Consider the following 16,567-nt stretch of genomic DNA (forward strand, 5'->3'; position numbering starts at 1 on the left):
TCTGCAGCCCACAAGCATAATCTAATATTGAATAGAGAGACCTGGCAACCAACCAACATATAATTCTTCTGGAACGGCATAAACACGTTTGTTTTATATGTAAATGTAAATGAAAACGTAGCGTAGAGTATAGACTTCGTTTCAATTCAACCATCGACAGCCGTACAATACCAAAGTTGGAAACTTCTCCTCTATATATTTTTATATCGGTCATCGCATGCCGTCTTCCGAGACCGAGAAATCACCGCTCCTCCAGGATCTATATATATAAAGAGGACGATGCTCCTCCAATGCTTCATACAATCGCACCAAGGTCTCAAAACTAACTAACAAAACTCCTTTGTATAGCTCTCCTCCTTAATTTTCCTTCTCCCATTCCCATGGCCTTCACAGTATCAGATGAGATGCTGGGCACCTTTGTTCCAATCGCCGTTTATTGGATATACTCGAAGATCTATGTCACAGTAGGTGATTTGGAGAATTATCGATTGCACACGAAGGCTGAGGAAGATGTGAAGAACATTGTCCCCAAATGGACCGTTGTCAAGGGAGTGCTTGTTCAGCAGGCTTTCCAAATCGCAGTTTTACTACTCCTATTCACTGTACGTAATTATTGTTCTCTTCTCGTGAACCTTTGATCGATCTCATCATGTTCATCATCATCATTTTCAGCTAGGAGCTAGTCGCTAGTGTCTAGTTCACTTTGTCACACTTGCACTTAAAATATGTCATTTAGCATTGTTGTTGCCAATGTTTCATGGAATTGAATAGCCAGCTTAGTGTACTAAATGATTTTTTTTTTTTTTTTGTGGATATCATGTAGGTCATACGTGATGATAGTGCAATTGCAAAGCCTCAACCCTCCCTGCTCATGATAGCAGTCCAGTTCTTGGTCGCCATGGTGATTCTTGACACGTGGCAATACTTCATTCACATACATGCACATCAACAAGTTCTTGCACAAGCACATCCGCTCCAAGCACCACACCCTCGTCGTCCCCTATGCCTCTGGAGCTCTATAAAACCACCCCTTGGAGGGTCTTCTGCTTGACACCATCGGTGGTGCTCTATCTTTCCTCGTATCTGGCATGACTACTCGGACCGGCATCAGCTTCTTTTCCTTTGCCACCATCAAGACTGTGGATGACCATTGTGGACTATGGCTTCTCGGGAACATCCTCTATGTGTTCTTTAGCAACAACAGTGCATATCATAATGCACACCATCAGCTTTATTATAGCTGTTAGGATTTAACGTCTCAAGATTCGATCCACATTGAGCCCACAGCGAGATTCGCGACAAAAAACGAAGTCCAACGAGACCAAAAACACTCCAAACGGAGCTCGAATGGAGAAGATACGTGCTTTTGAAGTCGGCATGCAATCCGAGGCGACGGAGGACCGCCGGCGAAGCGGCGGCAGCGCGGCCACGCGCGGTGGGGCGCTGCCCAACGCGCGGGCCAGGCGCGCAGGGCGTGGACCGGCGTGGGGCATGCGGCCCGGCCCAGGCGCATGCGCGGGGCGCGGCTCGAGCCCAGGCGCCCGGCGCGGGCGCAGCCTAGGCCCGCGCACGCAAGCCGGCCATGGCCCAGGCGCCGCTGGGGCCTGGTTTTCCTGATCCACCGTGGATCGGACAGTCCACGGCGAATCTGTGGACCGCATGGGTGTTTCCCACATGTTTCATGCGGTCTACAGTACTATTCTATGGATCGATCGCGATCGGACGGTTCTGGGATGTTGCGGTCATGATCCAACGGCTGAGGGGGTTATTTGAGCTTGATTAGGAGTCTTGGACCTAATCTAATTAAGTTTTAAGATCTTTAAAACCCCTGATCTGGTGAACAGTAACTGGTGGTGATCATTTTGGCTTCGTACGACCGCAAAAATCAGAGAACAGGAACCATGAAGAAGAGAGAGAGCCGTACGCTGTGAGAGAAGGAGCAGGAGGCTTCTGGACAGCGGACAGTGGTCACTTCAGGAGTTCAGGGGGGTCTTCCAAGAGAGAGAGCTTTTGTGAGGGAAAACTTCCTGTGAAAGAGAAATTGGGTATACGAGAGTTGAGGGTGAGATCTCTTCTTGTAAAATTTTTTTTTTATAGTGAAGTTTGTATGCCCTGTGGAGGCGAACCCTTTTGTGGCTAATCCACATATTTTGATTGTTTTTGTTTTGTTTCTTCTTTCTTCTTACTGCATCGCACAATACCGAAAAGGTTTTGAAAGATGGTGTCCTGACCAGACATCCACCCAACAAATGGTATCAGAACGAGGTGGTACAAGGACGCAGATTGCAGCGGTGGTGAGCAAGACTGAAGATAGAGAATATAAGATCAATCAAGATGGAGATCAACAAATTTGATGGTAAGAGCAATTTCTCCTTGTGGCAGGCAAGGATGAAGGATATGCTCATCCAACAGGGATTGATCGATGCTCTCTTGTGCAAGGAGAAGCCAACTATCATGGAGGTGTGGGATTGAAAATGGCTACAGATGCAGGCGGTGAGTACCATCCGCATGAACCTAGCGGATGAGGTGGTGATCCATGTGCTGAGCGAAACTTCTCCAACAGTGATGTGGTCGAAGCTCGAGGAGTTGTACATGACGAAGTCTCTCACCAACACTCTTTTTCTCTGGATGCAGTTTTACCAACTACGGATGGCCGAGGGACAGAGTGTGCAGGAGCATCTAAGTCACTTCCAGAAGATCCTCACCGACCTCCTCAGCATTGGTGAGAATGTTGAGGAGAAGATCAGGGCGCTGATTTTGCTAGCATCACTTCTCCCTTTGTACGAGTCCTTGGTGACTACTCTTCTAGTGGGAAAAAGCACCATCAAGATGGACGAGGTCACCGCGGTGATACTCCAGACGAGGTTCTCAGGAAGAAAAATCTAGCTTCGAGCTCAGGTGGTGGTAGCTCTGTTGGGTGGATGTCTGGTCAGGACACCATCTCTCAAGATCTTTTCAGTACCACGCGATGCAGCAGGAAGAAAGAAGAAACAAAATAAAAGAAAAACAATCAAAATACGTGGATCAGCCACAAAAAGGCTCGCCTCCACGGGGCATGCAAACTTTACTATGAAAAAAAAAATTTACAAGAGGAGACCTCACCCTCAACTCTTGTATATCCAATTCTCTCTCACCTGAAGTTCCCCTCACAAAAGCTCTCTCTCTCTTGGAAGACCCCTTGAACCCCTGAAGTGCCTGGCGACCGCTATCCAGGAGCCTCCTGCTCCTTCTCTCTCAGCACTTCCACCTCTCTCTTCTCTTGGGTTCCGTACGGGCTTCGAAAGGCGCAAAAAACCGAACCACACACTTTACTGTTCGTCCACAGGCCTTTAGTTAAAATAGGGTTTAAACCTAATTAGATTAGGTTTAGGAGTCCTAAACAAGCCAAATCAACCTCCTGAACCGTCGGATCGTCACCGAAAACTCCTTGGGCTGTCCGATCACGATCGGTCCACGGAATAGTACCGTGGACCACGTGAAACGCGTGGAAAATGCCCACGCGGTCCACAGGCCCAACCGTGGACCGCCCGATCCACGGTGGACCGATGCAAAGGGCCAGCAGGGCCGGCCTGCTCCCGCGCACGGGCCTGCGCGCACCTGGGCCGCGCGCCCGCCTGGGCAGCGTGCCAGGCTGGGCCGCACACCCACCTGGGCTGCCCGCCCGCCTGGGCCGCGGGCCTGGGTCGCACGTCCCACGCGCCGCCGCCTACGGTCTCGCCGCCGCCGGTCGCCGGCGGTCCTCCGCCACCTCGAATCTCATGCCGACTTCAAAAGCTCGTATCTCCTCCATCCGAGCTCCGTTTCAGGTGATCTTGGTCTCGTTGGACTCTGTTTTTCGCCGCGAACCTCGTTGTGGGCTCAATGTGGACTGAATCTTGAGACGTCAAATCCTAACAATCTCCACCTCGACTCGATATTCGGCCTCCTTCAAACTCCGAGAGCTTTTGGATCTCCTCGCCCCCATGCCCTGGGGCAATCGCCTGCTGATCATGGATAGGCAAACATGAAAGTCGAACTAGGCTGCTCGATCCCATCTCCGTCGTATGCTGTGCTCCTCCTGACCTGAGACCTGCTCGGGGCATCATCCTGCGGCAATAGAAATCTAACCTTGCGACGTCACCTCTCGTCCTCCCGAGTCTCCTGTCTTGTGCCCGATCCGCCTCCTGGAGCTCCACCTCGCTCTGGGCTCCACCTGGCTCCTGAAGCTCCACCTCGCACTGGGCTCCCCGCCAGGTAATAATGTCCTCTGCTCCCCTTCTTCCCCTCCAGCACAATCCTATCGCCGCATAACACCCTCAGGATTCCTCCACCAGCTACCGTCCTGTAGCCTCTCAAATCCAGTCTGCTAAGTGAGATAAGATTCCGCCTGAAATCGGATATGTATCGGACCTTCACCAATCTCCTCACTGCACCGTCATGTGTCCTCCAGCTGACCGTCTCAATTCCTCTGATCGCACAGCTCAATCCATCCGGTAGATATACAGTGCCCTCACTGTTCTCCAGAGAGTCAAACTGCTCCTCTCTGCAACATACATGATAGGGGCATGCAGAATCTAATATCCACTGCTGGAAAGAAGTAGATACCTCGTCAGATATCTCCAGGACATCTCCATCTGAATCGTTGCCTGCCGTCGCTACAGCAGCCACGGTCCGATTTTTAAGTTGAGGGCAATCTCTGACTAGATGCCCCAACTCCTCACACCGGTAACACCTGGTTTTGCTCAAGTCCCTCCTGGACTTAGACCGCCCTCGTTGCGATCTCCTGTCACTCCGTCTACCGCCTCCTGCTCCTCCAAAAGCCACCAAAGCTGAGCTACCGCCACCTGAGCTCGAAGCTGGGTTCTCTCTCCTGAGAACCTCGTTCTGGAGTATCGCCGCAGTGACCTCGTCCATCTTGATAGTGCTCTTCCCCACTAGAAGAGCAGTCACCAAGGACTCGTACGAAGGGGGAAGCGACGCCAGCAAAACCAGCGTCCTGGTCTTCTCCTCAACGTTCTCGCCAACGCTGAGAAGGTCGGTGAGGATCTTCTGGAAGTGGCTCAAATGCTCCTACACGCTCTGTCCCTCAGTCATCCGCAGTTGGTAAAACTGCCTCCAGAGGAAAAGAGTGTTGGTGAGAGACTTCGCCATGTACAACTCCTCGAGCTTCGACCACAGCACCGTCGGGGAAGTCTCGCTCAGCACATGGATCACCACCTCATCCACCAGGTACATGCGGATGGTACTCACTGCCTGTATCTGTAGCCGTTTTTAATCCCGCACCTCCATGGTGGTCGGCTTCTCATCACACAAGAGAGCATCGATCAACCCCTGTTGGATGAGCACGTCCTTCACCCTTGTCTGCCACAAGGAGAAATTGCTCTTACCATCGAACTTGTTGATCTCCATCTTGATTATTCCTGTCTTTTCCATCTTCAGTCTTGCTCACCACCACTGCAATCTGCATCCTTGTACCGCCTTGCTCTGATACCACTTGTTGGGTGGATGTCTGGCCAGGACACCACCTCCCAAGATCTTTTCAATACCACGCGATGCAGCAGGGAGAAAGAAGAAACAAAATAAAAGAAAAACAATCAAAATACGTGGATCAGCCACAAAAGGGCTCGCCTCCACGGGGCATGCAAACTTCACTATGAAAAAGAAATTTTACAAGAGGAGACCTCACCCTCAACCCTTGTACACCCAATTCTCTCTCACCTAAAGTTCTCCTCATAAAAGCTCTTTCTCTCTCTTGGAAGACCCCCTGAACTCCTGAAGTGCCTGGCGATCGCTGTCCAGGAGCCTCCTGCTCCTTCTCTCTCAGCGCTTCCGCCTCTCTCTTCTCTTAGGTTCCATACGGACTTCGTACCGCGCAAAAAACCGAACCACACACTTTACTGTTCATCCACAGGCCTTTAGTTAAAACAGGGTTTAAACCTAATTAGATTAGATTTAAGAGTCCTAAATAAGCCAAATCAACCTCTTGAACCGTCAGATCGTCACCGAAAACTTTCTGGGCCGTCCGATCGCGACCGGTCCACAGAATAGTACCGTGGACCGTGTGAAACGCGTGGAAAACGCCCACGCGGTCCACAGGCCCAGCCGTGGACCGCCCGGTCCACGGTGACCGGTGCAAAGGGCCAGTAGGGCCGGCCCGCTCCCGGGCGCGGTCCTGCGTGCGCCTGGGCCGCGGGCCTGGGTCGCGCGTCCCCCACGCCGCCGCTTGCGGCCGCACCGCTGCCACCCGTCGCCTCGAATCTCGTGCCGACTTCAAAAGCTCGTATCTCCTCCATCCGAGCTCCATTTTGGGTGATCTTGGTCTCGTTGGACTCCATTTTTCACCGCGAACCTCGTTGTGGGCTCAATGTGGGCTGAATCTCGAGGTGTCAAATCCTAACAAGCTCAGTTTTGGTTTCTTTTAGAGGAGCAAGAGGTGGTAGACGAAGCGATAGAAAATCATGAGTGTGGTCCAAGTCCAGAAGGGACTTGAGCAAAATCAGGTGTTACTGATGTGAGGAGTTGGGGCATCTAGCCAGAGATTATCCTCAACTGAAAAATCAGATGGTGGCTGCTGTAATGACGGCCGGCAGCAATTCAGATAGAGATATCCTGAAGATATCTGACGAGGTATCTACTTCTTTCCAGCAATGGATATTGGATTCTACATGCCTCTATCATGTATATTGCAAAGAGGAGCAGTTTGACTCCTTGGAGAACAATGAAGGCACTGTATATCTGCCCGATGGATCGAGTTGTGCGATCAGAGGCTTCGAGACGGTCAGTTGAAGGACACATGATGGTGCAGTAAGGAGATTAGGAGAGGTCCGATACATACCCAATTTCAGACGGAATCTTATCTCACTTAGCAGACTGGATTCAAGAGGCTACAGGATGGTAGCTGATGGAGGAATCCTGAGGGTGCTATGCGGCGATAGGATTGTACTGGAGGAAAAAAAGGGGAGCAGAGGATATTATTACCTGGCTGGGAGCTCAGTGCGAGGTGGAGCTTCGGGAGCCAAGTGGAGCCCAGAGCGAGGTGGAGCTCCAGATGGAGGTGGATCGAGTACGAAACAGGAGACTCGGGAAGACGAGAGGCGACGTTGCAATGTGAGATTCTTATTGCCGCAGGACGATGTCCCGAGTAGGTCTCAGGTCAGAAGGAGCACAGCATACGATGGAGATGGGATCGAGCGACCTGGCTCGACTCCCATGTTTGCCCATCCATGATCAGTAGGCGATTGCCCCAGGGCATGAGGACGAGGAGATCCAGAAGCTCTCGAAGTTAGGAAGAGACCGAATATCGAGTCGAGGTGGAGTTCGTTAGGATTTGATGTCTCAAAATTTGATCTATATTGAGCCCACAGCAAGATTCGTGACAAAAAATGGAGTCCAACGAGATCAAGAACACCCCAAACGGAGCTCGAACGGAGAAGATACGTGCTTTTGAAGTTGGCACGCAATCCGAGGTGATGGAGGACCGCCGGCGGGGCGCCGCCCAGTGTGCAAGCCAGGCACGTAGGGTGCGGCACGGGGTGCGCGGCCTAGCCCAGGCATGCGGGCGCGGCCCAAACCGGTGCGTGCGGGCCAGCCCAGGCCCAGGCACCGCTGAGGCATGGTTTTCCTAATCCACCATGGATCGGGCGGTCCACGATCGGGTCTGTGGACTGCATGGGTGTTTCCCATATGTTTCGCACAGTCCACGATACTATTCCATGGACCAGTCACGATCGGACGGCTCTGGGATGTTGCAGTCGTAATCCAACTGCTGAGGAGGTTATTTGGGCATGATTAGGAGTCTTAAACCTAATCTAATTGAGTTTTAACGTCTTTAAAACCCCTGATCTGGTAAACAGTAACTGGTGGTGGCTCGTTTTGGCTTCGTACGGCCGCAGAAATCAAAAAACAGGAACCGTGAAGAAGAGAGAGAGCCGTACGCTGTGAGAGAAGGAGTAGGAGGCTTCTGAACAGCGGACAGTGATCGCTTCAAAGGTTCAGGAGGGTCTTCCAAGAAAAAGAGCTTTTATGAGGGAGAACTTTCTGTGAGAGAGAAATTGGGTGTACGAGGGTTGAGGGTGAGATCTCTTCTTATAATTTTTTTTTTTCATAATGCAGTTTGCATGTTCCGTAGAGGTAAATCTTTTTGTGGTTGATCCATATATTTTGATTATTTTTATTTTATTTTTTTTTTCTTCCTACTACATCGTGTAGTACCAAAAAAATTTTAAAAAATGATGTCCTGACCAGATATTCACCCAACAATAACAAATATTACTTCTCGCAGCCCTCCTTTGTCACGTGGGACAAAATTCTTGGGACATACCTGCCATATTCGCTCGAGAAGAGAAAGGAAGGAGGCTTCGAAGCCCGGCCAATCAAAGATTAGAGCTGTCGATGGGAATTACTGCCTTTTCTTTTACTATACTTGTAAATGAATCCATATGAGTGTAATATTCCACACCATTTGTACTTTTTTTTTTTATGACAGAACGAATCCTTATTATATTGCAATGAATAAAGAAAACGTATTATTAACTTATCATTATGACATTTCCAATGACATAGCAATATGTCTGGGTTTCTATTGCAGCTGTGAAGCTCATAGAATCCAACACCTTGAATGCAATGGTGGCCTGGCCAAGGTCTTGAAGAACATCTTGAAAAAATTTTATTAAAATTTTTTTACATATATATTTTTTAAAATATTTAAATTTATATAAATATTTTTTTTAAATTGATATCTACATGTATATCCTCATAAAATATCCTTTTTTGCATATGTACTCATATCATCTAACACCGTTAAAAATTAACGGTTTAAAATTAAAATGACTAAAATATCCTTATGGATAGATGTGTAAAAAAAATTATAAGAATACACATATGCAAATAGTAATTTTATGAGGATATTCATGTAAATTTGAATATGTGAAAGGATATACATGCAAAAAACTCTTAACATAAATATACCTCTCTTGGTTTGTTAATTCTTTTCTTATTCTAATAGAGAAAAATTAATATATACAACTAAAATAATAAATTTACTTAATTTATTAATTTATATAGATAAAATGATCATTTTATCAAATGATAGATCAAAATTATTTTATCTAAAAAATAAAGAGATCATAACCATCCATATTTCTTCTAACTTATAACAATATGCTTTTAAAAAAAATATTTAAATCTGATATTAGATGAATAGCTTGTATATTTGCATCGAATTGACATAGTTATGGATTTGGATATTATGTAACAATAAAAATTTATAATCTTATTATATTTTATTTTAAAAATTTTTATCGAAAATATCTTTATGAAGTATATAAGGTATATCATGTTGTTATAAGATGGACATAATCGTCCCATCTTGCATAAAAATAAAATATAATATAGTATTCTAATATATAAAATATTATATTATATCATTATCATGTTGTTATATTATATAATATGTTACTATATTATAAAGTAAAAGGACTTGAATCCATCTAGATAAAATAGATAAAAATTAAATTAAAATTTTTTATGTATATATCCTTCTAAATATTCAAATTTGCATGAATACTCTCATGAAATTGCTATTTATATATATACCTTTATAATTTTTTTTTTTGCATATCTATCCATAAGAATATTTTAATCATTTAAATTTTAAATTATTAATTTTTAACGATATTAAATGATGTGGGTATATATGTAAAAAAATAAAAAAAAGAAGGATATACTTGCAAAATAAATATTTTATTAGGATATATATATAAATATTAATTTTAAAAGAATATTCATATAAATTTAAATATTTAAGAGAATATACATATAAAAAAAAAAATTTAATGCCATACCCTCCTGGGTGCACTACACTCGCCCGCTTGACGAAGCTCATAGAATTCAACAGCATATAGAACCCAGAATAGGCCCAAAAGCCACGTACCGGCACAAAAGTGGCCAAGAATTCATCTGAGTGGAAATAGTTCATTTCCTCGTAGCCAAATTCAGTGGAAAAATAATTTCGCAAACGCCCCAAAGCTGGTATAATAAGAAATTAAAAGTTTCAATGGACTTGTCATAGCCCAAAACCTAGCCCAACCAAGCCCAATCCATCAAGATCCAAGCCCACAAAAAAAAAAAAAAAATAGAGGAAAACCGGGAAGAAGACTCCCGAAAGGAGTCTTCTTCTCCGGCGAAACCCGAGCGATTTGAGAGTCCTAGGACCTCTCGAAGTCCTAGGACCCTCTATAAGAAGACCTCCCCTCTCCTTAGAAATCAACCATCGGCCTCCTCCCTCTCTCTTTCTCCCTGTTCTTCCCGATCGGAGCCGCGGACACCGTTCAGTTTCTCGCCGTGATTGCTCACCGGTGGGGTCACCGGAGGCCGAGGTGAGCCTTCCTCTCCTTCCTCTTTTCCTTCCCTTTCCTCCCATACCCTTGAGCGTGACGGCCGATGGCGAGTGTCGCCGATTTTCGGTCGGGAAAGAGACCCTGTTTTTGGGCCTCTTTTTTCTTGATTTTCCGACACCGACGATCGTAATTGACCGCCGGCCATGCTCCTCCGTAACCAGAGGAGCAGCCCCCCTCTGCCGCCGACCTCGGCCTGAACGGCCTGGCACATGGAGGGGACTGCCGTCCCCTGTTTCGGCCCAAAGGAAACCCACGAGAGAAAAAAAAAAAAGAGAAGGAGGAAAAGAAAAGGAGAAAAGAAAGAAAAAGAAAAGAGAAAGAAGAAGAAAAAGAGAAAAAGAAAAGAAAAGGAAAGAAAAAAAAAAAAGAAAAAGAAGAAAAAGAAAAGAAAAGAAAAGAAAAAAAATAAAAATAAATATATATATATATATATATATATATAAATAATAATAATAATAATAAATGATGAGAGAGAAAGTTTCTCTCTCTTCTCTTTCTTCTTTCAGTCTGAACCCTGACTTTCTCTCTTTGGAATTGGATTTTCTCTCTCTACTTTCTCTCTCTAAAATTTTCTCTCTCTAGATTGTTTCTCTCTCTTGATGGATTTCTCTCTCTCTAAAGTTATTCCTCTAGGATTAGCGTAGTGGAAGGCTTCATCTGATGATTTTGATCGAGTTTAGGGAAGAGTCTGATTTTAAGTGAGGTTTTGATTTGAGATCTGTTTAGATTGAATTTTGAATTAAAATTAATGTAAAAAATATAATTTTGGATAATAGGCACGGAAGAATCTCCTAAAAGTTAGTCGATCTGTTCATTCAGTGCTCCGTGAAAGGTAAGTAATGAATCATCTTCTCGAGATATTTCATATTTATTCTGAAAATAAATAATTATTCTCTGAAATTATGCATGATTTATGAAATTATTTTTGAAAGAAAAGTGCTTTTGAAATATTATGGTACGTCGATTTATGCACATGTTCAGTAAAAAATTATGATATATTATGGTACAAAGTATTTTGATACAGATCGAATTTATGCTCTCAACCTAACTATGTTTCAGTGGGCCCCGTCAATGGGGATTATACATTGGTACTCAGTGGATCTTGCCAGTGGGGATTGTGCGCTGGTATTTGTGGACCCTGCCAGTGGGGGTTGTGCGCTGGTATTTGTGGACCCTGCCAGTGGGGGTTGTGCGCTGGTATTCTGTGGACCCCGCCAATGGGGGTTAAACGTTGGTCATAGTCAAGGCTGTTGAGTTACGAGTGTTTTAAATCGAATCAGATTTATGATTATATTATATGTGAATATTTGAAAATATTTGATTTGTATTAAATCAGCATGAAATATACTCTTATGTTTATTTGCAGCATTATTTTTAAAAATTATATAATATCTGAATTATCTAGTTGAGATAATTGTTACTTACTGGGATGTCTAGCTCATTACCTTTCTTTCTATTTTTCAGATTCAGATAATTAATTTCGAGCGTGGGACGAAATATTGGGACAGAGCTTTTAGAAGCGAGATTAGCATTGTCAATTTCATTGAACTTAGATCTATTGTTTTTATTTTTTTAGCAAAAAATTTTATTGGACGTAAGACATTTGATTTAATTACTTGAATTACAGTTGAATAGTAATTATTTGAATTTATTCCGCTGTGATGCATTGATATCGTGATGAGATGCCTTGCATGCTTATGGAGAGAGTTCTTCATGAGTATGCGGTGGTTGCCGCGACCCTCGATTCACAATCTCGGATCGGGGGCGTGACAGGACTACTCTGGATTGATTCACACCAGCTTAGCAATTGATGTGGTCCAACTAAAAATTTCACCTTATGACCATCCATACATAACTTCTGAGTAAATGTATACATATTTTTTTTGAGGGAAGTGGAGACTAATGAAAGCCATTAGCCACCAAAATTTTATTAAAGTGAAATAATTATATGTAGAAAAGCAGAGAATAATGTACAAGAACAAGATAGAGAATAGGTCTCTACAAAAGCATTAGAGAATCTACATGAAAAGATAACAGGGCTTAGAAGAAGTCACGAGACAGTATAGCCAGAAGATCACAGAGAGACCGTGGAGGCTCACAAACTATAGTTTTCTTCATCACTATAAATGTATGCATGTTGAAGTGGAGAGACAAGCATATGCACTTATTTGTTGTAGCCCAAGCTCGCAGGGAGGTCCTTATTGGTCTCCTCTCCTTTTTTGTAAGCCAAGAAAGATTTAGCATATGTTTGGCAATGAGCCAAGCACCAAAGTTGTACTTGGAACATGGATCTGCAAATGATTTCACAATTATGCCAAATTTCACATGTCCCCTGCTGCAAACTATATATGCTAGGAGATAATGCTTTTCAACACCAACGTCTTTGTAATCGAGAGGGGAATAAGGACTATTATGTTAATTTATTAGATTTTTCTTGGCCAAGATGCATGGTAGGCTAAAGAATTTGCAAAGTAAAGAGGTATCCTCATGTATATTTTATTTGGTATGCAGTGACAGATGTATGGACGCATCAGCAAATAAAGGAAAAGGAGCCTATATTTAGGGTTTCTTTTTTTGTAGATAAATATTATAAAAAAATTAGTTAATATTTTTATTGGCCAACTTATCTATATTCTTATAGTTTTCAAGATAGATAAGTTATTTTTCCATGTATAGCATTTACTCATGAAATAAGAGAAAATCTTATCCATCTAGGAGATGGCTAAATCATTTTTTCATCAATCGAAAAAGTAACCCGTTTAATTCATTCATAATATATCCTTAACCATATAATAATATAATATAATATTTATATACTATATTATAATAATATATAATAATATAATAATATAATATATTATATATTAATATTTATAATATATTATATAATATTATTATATATAATAATATTATATAATATATTATATTATTTTAATATAATATATTAATATAATATTATATAATAATATAATATATTATATCATATTAATGTATAACAATAAAATAATATAATACATTAATATTTCACATAATAATATAATAATATAATATATTATATTATAATAAAATAATATAATATATAATAATAAAATATATTATATTATATATTTATATAATACTATAATAATATAGTATAATATATTATAATATACTATAATATATTATAATAATATAATAATATATAGCAACATAATAATATATTATATTATATATTAATATTTATAATATACTATATCATATTATTTTATATAATAATATAATATATTATATATTATATATTATATTATATTATATTAATTTAAGATATTAATAGAATATAATATAATATTATATTATATTATATTAATGTATAATAATAAAATAATATTATACATTAATATTTTATATTATAATATAATAATACAATAATATAATATAATATAATATAATAATAAAATATATTATATTATATTATATATAATACTATAATGATATAATAATATAGTATAATATATGATAATAATATAATAATATTTTTCATTATAATAATATAATATATTATATATTAATATTTATAATATGTTATACTATATTATTATATATAATAATATTATATAATATAATATATATTATATTATAATAATATATAACAATAAAATAATATAATATATTAATATTTTATACTATAATAATATAACAATATAATGTACTATTATAATATATGATAATATATTGTAATGATATAATATATAATAATAAAATATAATAGTTATATAGTATATTATAATAGTATAATAATATAATATATTTTTATATATTATATTATTATATTATTATAATATATTAATAATATAATATAATATATAATAATATTTATATAATAAATGATATTATGAGAAATATAGATAGACTATAGCAATTTATCTAGAAAAATAGTAATACAAAAGAACATAGGTAACAGATTCCCAAACTATTTTTCAATGTATAAAAGAATATGAGTAAATTATTTTTTTATCTAAATATTGCCTAAGAAATATTTATTTGAGAAAATACAGTTTCTTAGGTAAATTTTTTACCTGCAAAAGAACGGCCCTTAGGGGAAAAAGAATATGTGAGATAAGGAGACCTGGAAAAAATCTTCGATCTAGTAAAATCATAGTGGCCTAGATATATCAATCTTAATAAACAAAGATAATAATTTTATCAAAAAAAATAACAAGATGATAAGTGCCTATATTTTATTAATTAATATTGATATTTTGATGAAACCAATACGATGATTGAGACTAGCTAAAACTATGTACCCAGCGTATGTTTTTTTACTAAAATCAACATGGGTGCCTAGCAAAAATTACAATAATTTCCTCTACCATAGATAAGTCTGTTATTTTGACTAAAGAAACTTAAAACTTCATTTTCATCCAAAAAATTTTAAAAAATTTTCCTTTTAAAAAAAATCAAAAATAAAGTATGCGCATTGCACATATGAGAGAAGAGAAAAAAAAAGTTCATACTATTTAGAAGTCAAACCGGAGAAGCCAAATTGTAGAGATAAAAGTTGAGTTTTAAAAATTTTGCGAAAGAAGTCAACTTTAATTGAAAATAGAGGAGAGAAAAGAAATATAATTAACACGTACAAGTATAAAAATTGACGGACAAAATTGAGAACAAATATTTTGTAACTTTAAAAGTCTTGTTTTTATGAATAAGTAGAAAAGGGATTTGGTGATGGAATCACTGGTCACAAGGTTTGCATTCAATGAGCCACGTGGGCCAAAAAAATTTTAATGTTTTGTCCTTCTTCCTTAGTTTTGAAACCATGTCAAAGGATTGTAGCTTTTCATTGTTTTGCTAAAAAATAAAACTTGCCTTTTGCGAGCAAATGAAGCTTAAAAATTCAAGAAAAGATTAAAAAAAAATCAAAATTAAATTCAAAATACAAGATCATTGAAATATTCATGTATCTATTTAAGTGTTTGAAATAAGCATGGCAGTAAGTGAATAAATTGTAAAAAATCTCCAGAAAGAAGCTGCCTTTTTATGACCATATAAAAGAATTCTATCATGGAACATGGCTTTCGGTTGGCTGATTTTGCTTCTCTATGGGCTACTTTCGACCTTTGAGCTGATCAACCTCCTCATTTTTTTTGCGTCTTCCAATTTATTAAATTAAAGGTACGTTAGTTGCCATAATTTTGCTGCAAAAGGAAAAATAAATGATTAAAATGATTAAAGACATAAAGAGACATCATAACGTTGTCGATGCAAATTTACAACATTGTTCTCAAAGAAACGTTGCTGATAATATTCCAAGTATACGGACCGACAAGTTTTGTATCATTACCGTTAGACTTTGTTATAACTATCCAAACCATGAGACAAGAATCTGTTTGCCCTGGATTTTAGGGGGAAAAAAAAATCATCCTCTTTGCCCTGTCCTTATAGGTCACCGGGACGCTTTCAAAGAACCATTCCTTATCTGATATTAGCGGTACTAATTTGACCCCAACGAAGGATAGGTGCCTCTATATAACTTGCACCCTGCAAACCCAACAACCATATCCAAGCCAATCCAAGTGCCTACAAATGAGAAGATTCTAAGTAGATTTAATTGATTTCAGTGGATCAGAATAACATACAGATTGATAGAATGAGCAACGAAACCATCGTCATTTTTGAAAAATAACGGGTCAAAATAGCACGTCCATTGCCCATCCACCTCTACCTTATCTGAAAAAGAACAGCCGGTCCTCTAGTATGGGCCTCTAAAGCATCCATGCAACTGGAAAGCCCTAGGCGTTGACATAGTGCAATTATTGATCTCCACAGTCACCATCTCTATAGCAAGCAAAATTGGCCTTGGCCGATTATAAGATCAGTTTCCTAGGCCATGCAAGTGCCACCATGTCTCAGGCCCCCTAAGATGAGCTTGTTTTCCGAACAATAAACCGATAGCCAGTACTCGACAGTTTTTGGACTCATCTAAGTGAGGTAGATGGATCCACTGCGACAGGGCAGATAGCATCATTGCATCAGTTTCCACCATGAATGTTGGAGAATTAGCAGGGAGCTGGTTCGCATACAATGGACCACCAGTGCTGTGTTGGGCTACAAGTTGAATCACTGTGGTTTGATGGAGGCAGCAGGTTGCATGACATGGACATGAACAGTCTGGAGGAAGCAAGCATGGCGAGAACTTCCAACTGGTAGCT

At 40.2% G+C, this 16,567-nt stretch overlaps 1 pseudogene; it reads left to right on the forward strand.

The window, feature by feature from the left end:
- Window positions 1–314: 314 nt before the first annotated feature.
- On the forward strand, window positions 315–8,362 carry LOC105041724 (sphinganine C4-monooxygenase 2-like; annotated as a pseudogene).
- Window positions 8,363–16,567: the final 8,205 nt, after the last annotated feature.

This window comes from Elaeis guineensis, chromosome 3, assembly GCF_000442705.2.
Source record: "Elaeis guineensis isolate ETL-2024a chromosome 3, EG11, whole genome shotgun sequence".
In the NCBI taxonomy this organism is placed as follows: Eukaryota; Viridiplantae; Streptophyta; class Magnoliopsida; order Arecales; family Arecaceae; genus Elaeis; species Elaeis guineensis.